The following is a 5,000-nucleotide window of genomic DNA, read 5'->3' as shown; positions in this document are numbered from 1 at the left end:
AAAATAATTAGGAGGGAAATAAAGCGGAAAAAAAGGACCATTTTCTAAGGCCACAGAGACGCCTAGCCGAGTTTCCAAGTCTTCCCTGTCAATCATATAGAAATCTTGTTAACCTGTCACTACAACCATAGAAACACTTAAAAACCCGTGTCACTTTAACTAGAACCTTTAACATTCTCTCCTGAAACGCTCTGCTCTCACCACGAGTGTTTTCCAAGGCCACAGAGATGACTAGCCAGGTTTTTAATAGTATTTTTCGTATTGACAAGGTAGAAATTTACTTGTGTCACTAGAACAGTAAAAAAATCCATCCTTAAAAATCCATATAACTTCAACTAAAACCTTTAATCTTCTGAAAATCTCTGATCTCTTACTAAGACTGTTTTCACATGCCAGAGATGACTAGCCGCATTCCCAAGAGTGTTTCTAATGTTAATAATATAGAAATCGTGTTAACCTGTCACTAGAACCATAAAAACACTTAAAAACCCGTCACTTCCACTAGAACCATAAAAACATTCTTAAAACCCCGTGTCACTTCCACTAGAACCATAAAAACATTCTTAAAACCCGTCACTTCCACTAGAACCATAAAAACATTCTTAAAAACCCGCCACTTCCACTAGAACCATAAAACACTTAAAAACCCGTCACTTCCACAAGAACCATAAAAACATTCTTAAAAACCCGTCACTTCTACTAGAACCATAAAAACATTCTTAAAAACCCGTCACTTCCACTAGAACCATAAAAAAAAACACTTAAAAACCCGTCACTTCCACTAGAAACGTAAAAACATTCTTAAAAACCCGTCACTTCCACTAGAACCATAAAAACATTCTTAAAAACCCGCCACTTCCACTAGAACCATAAAACACTTAAAAACCCGTCACTTCCACAAGAACCATAAAAACATTCTTAAAAACCCGTCACTTCTACTAGAACCATAAAAACATTCTTAAAAACCCGCCACTTCCACTAGAACCATAAAAATATTCTTAAAAACCCGCCACTTCCACTAGAATCATAAAAACATTCTTAAAACCCGTGTCACTTCCACTAGAACCATAAAAACATTCTTAAAAACCCGTGTCACTTCCACTAGAACCATAAAAACATTCTTAAAAACCCGTGTCACTTCCACTAGAACCATAAAAACATTCTTAAAAACCCGTGTCACTTCCACTAGAACCATAAAAACATTCTTAAAAACCTGCCACTTCCACTAGAACCATAAAAACATTCTTAAAAACCCGTCACTTCCACTAGAACCATAAAAACATTCTTAAAAACCCGCCACTTCCACTAGAACCATAAAAACATTCTTAAAAACCCGTCACTTCCACTAGAACCATAAAAACATTCTTAAAAACCCGTGTCACTTCCACTAGAACCATAAAAACATTCTTAAAAACCCGCCACTTCCACTAGAACCATAAAAACATTCTTAAAAACCCGTCACTTCCACTAGAACCATAAAAACATTCTTAAAAACCCGCCACTTCCACTAGAACCATAAAAACATTCTTAAAAACCCGTGTCACTTCCACTACAACCATAAAAACATTCTTAAAAACCCGTGTCACTTCCACTAGAACCATAAAAACATTCTTAAAAACCCGTGTCACTTCCACTAGAACCATAAAAACATTCTTAAAAACCCGCCACTTCCACTAGAACCATAAAAACATTCTTAAAAACCCGCCACTTTCACTAGAACCCTAAAAACATTCTTAAAACCCGTGTCACTTCCACTAGAACCATAAAAACATTCTTAAAAACCCGCCACTTTCACTAGAACCCTAAAAACATTCTTAAAACCCGTCACTTCCACTAGAACCATAAAAACATTCTTAAAACCCCGTCACTTCCACAAGAACCATAAAAACATTCTTAAAAACCCGCCACTTCCACTAGAACCATAAAATATTCTTAAAACCCGCTTCCACTAGAATCATAAAACATTCTTAAAACCCGTGTCACTTCCACTAGAACCATAAAAACATTCTTAAAAACCCGTCACTTCCACTAGAACCCTAAAAACATTCTTAAAAACCCGTGTCACTTCACTAGAACCATAAAACATTCTTAAAACCGTGTCACTTCCACTAGAACCATAAAACATTCTTAAAACCCGCCACTTCCACTAGAACCATAAAAACATTCTTAAAAACCCGCCACTTCCACTAGAACCCTAAAAACATTCTTAAAAACCCGCCACTTCCACTAGAACCATAAAAACATTCTTAAAACCCCGCCACTTCCACTAGAACCATAAAAACATTCTTAAAAACCCGCCACTTCCACTAGAACCCTAAAATCATTCTTAAAAACCCGTGTCACTTCCACTAGAACCATAAAAACATTCTTAAAAACCCGTGTCACTTCCACTAGAACCATAAAAACATTCTTAAAAACCCGCCACTTCCACTAGAACCATAAAAACATTCTTAAAAACCCGCCACTTCCAGTAGAACCCTAAAAACATTCTTAAAAACCCGCCACTTCCACTAGAACCATAAAAACATTCTTAAAACCCCGCCACTTCCACTAGAACCATAAAACATTCTTAAAAACCCGTCACTTCCACTAGAACAATAAAAACACTTCAAACACCGTGTCACTTCCACTAGAACCATAAAAACATTCTTACAAACCCGTGTCACTTCACCATGACTTTTCCAAGGCCACAGAGATGCCAAGCCGTGTTTTTAATGGTGTTTCTACTGTCAACAACGTAGAAATCTTGTTAACCTGTCACTGGAACCATAAAAACGTCCTTAAAATAAAAAAAAACCCGTCATTTCAATAACAACCTTTAATATTCTCCCAAGAGTGTTTCTCCTGCCAATAATGTAGAAATTTTCTTAACCTGTTATTATAAAAACATTCTTAAAAACCCGTCACTTCAACTAGAACATTTATTATTCTTTATTATTATCCCTCTAACCCAAATTATGCAAAGGTGTATATCCTGAAAGGCTCTGCTCTCACCACGACTGTTTTCCAAGGCCACAGAGATGACTAGTCGAGTTCTCAAGACTGTTCCACCTATCAGTAATGTAGAAATCTTATCAACCTGTCACTGGAACCATAAAAATTCCCTTTAAAAACCGTATCACTTCACTAAAACTATTCTAAAAGGGTTCTCCAGTGTTTCTCGTTTCAATAGTGAGTCACCCTGTCACTACAGCCGTAAAAACTCTATTCAAACACCCGTTAACACTTCAACAATTTTCAAACAAAACAGATGTCTAACCGGATTCTAAATAGCGTCACTACAACCACAAAAAACATCTTTAAAATCCCGCGTCACTTCATCACGACTGTTTTCCAAGGCCACAGAGATGACTAGCGGGGCTAAGAGGGTCAGAGTTTACCAGTTAATAATAACTGTTAAAAATCTTGTTACTCTGTCAACAGTCCTCGGTAGTATAGTGGTTAGTATCCCCGCCTGTCACGCGGGAGACCGGGGTTCGATTCCCCGCCGGGGAGGATTGATTTTGGGTCCGCCGTGGTACAGTGAAATCATACGCTTTGGGGTCCGAGGGGTCTCCAAGGGCACGGGTTCGAATCCTGTCCACGGTCCGAGTGTAGGTTGGGCTTCTTCACTCGGGGCAACGGTTTCCTAGCGGGTGGGCTTTGAGATAGAAGGTACCCAAAAAAGTACCCCCTTTAGCCCAGAAATTCCCGTGAAAAGCCCACATGGTATAAATAAAATCCCTTAAAACCCGCGTCACTTCACGACTTTTCCCAAGGCCTGTTTTCCAAGGCCACAGGGATGACTAGCGGGGTTCTAAGAGGGTCAAAGAGTTTTACCAGTTAATAATAAGTGTTAAAAATCTTGTTAATCTGTCACTAGAACCACAAAAACCATCTTTCAAAACACGCGTCACTTCGCCATTACCGTTTTCCAAGGCCACAGAGATGACTAGCGATGTTCCTAAGAGGGTCAGAGTTTTACCAATTAACAATGTAAAAAATCTTGCTAATCTGTCACTTGATCCATAAAATCCATCTTTCAAAACCCGCGTCACTTCACCAGGACTGTTTTCCAAGGCCACAGAGATGACTAGCGGGGCTAAGAGGGTCATAGAGTTTTGCCAGTTAATAATAAATGTTAAAAATCTTGTTAATCTGTCAACAGTCCTCGGTAGTATAGTGGTTAGTATCCCCGCCTGTCACGCGGGAGACCGGGGTTCGATTCCCCGCCGGGGAGGATGGATTTTGGGTCCGCCGTGGTACAGTGGAACCATGCGTGCTTTACGGTCCGAGGGTTCTCCAAGCGCATGGGTTTGAATCCTGTCCACGGTCCGAATGTAGGTTGGGCTTCTTCACTCGGGGCAACGGTTTCCTAGCGGGTGAGCTTTGAGATAGGAGGTACCCAAAAAACTACCCCCTTTAGCCCAGAAATTCCCGTGAAAAGCCCACATGGTATAAATAAAATCCCTTAAAACCCGCGTCACTTCACCACGACCGTTTTCCCAAGGCCACAGGGATGACTAGCAGGGTTTCTACAAGGGTCACAGTGTTTTACCAGTTAATAATTTGAAAAATCTTGTTAATCTGTCAATAGAACCATAAAAACTCGCTTAAAAACCCACGTCACTTCACCATGACTGTTTTCCAATGCCACAGGGATGACTAACGGGCCTAAGAGTGTCATAGTGTTTTACCAGTTAATAATGTGAAAAATTCTTGTCAATCTGTCACTAGATCCATAAAAACCATCTTTCAAAATCCGTGTCACTTCACCATTACTGTTTTCCAAGGCCACAGAGATGACTAGCGATGTTCCTAAGAGGGTCAGAGTTTTACCAATTAATAATGTAAAAAATCTTGCTAATCTGTCACTTGATCCATAAAAACGATCTTTCAAAACCCGCGTCACTTCACCAGGACTGTTTTCCAAGGCCACAGAGATGACTAGCGGGGCTAAGAGGGTCATAGAGTTTTGCCAGTTAATAATAAATGTTAAAAATCTTGTTAATCTGTCAACA

The 5,000-nt window shown here is 39.6% G+C and overlaps 1 protein-coding gene and 2 non-coding genes across 6 annotated transcripts in view; 2 read left to right on the top strand and 1 right to left on the bottom strand.

The window, feature by feature from the left end:
* The window catches only part of LOC123513389 (protein bicaudal C homolog 1-like), a 121,927-nt gene that overhangs the window by 77,408 nt on the left and 39,519 nt on the right, over positions 1-5,000 (bottom strand). The window lies entirely within an intron of this gene.
* Positions 3,424-3,495, top strand: Trnad-guc. The gene has a single exon. It is a non-coding gene; the product is annotated as a tRNA-Asp (tRNA).
* Trnad-guc lies at positions 4,148-4,219 on the top strand. Its single transcript has one exon. It is a non-coding gene; the product is annotated as a tRNA-Asp (tRNA).

This window comes from Portunus trituberculatus, chromosome 5 (genome assembly GCF_017591435.1).
Source record: "Portunus trituberculatus isolate SZX2019 chromosome 5, ASM1759143v1, whole genome shotgun sequence".
Lineage (NCBI taxonomy): Eukaryota > Metazoa > Arthropoda > Malacostraca > Decapoda > Portunidae > Portunus > Portunus trituberculatus.
This window is presented reverse-complemented; position numbering and strand designations above follow the sequence as displayed.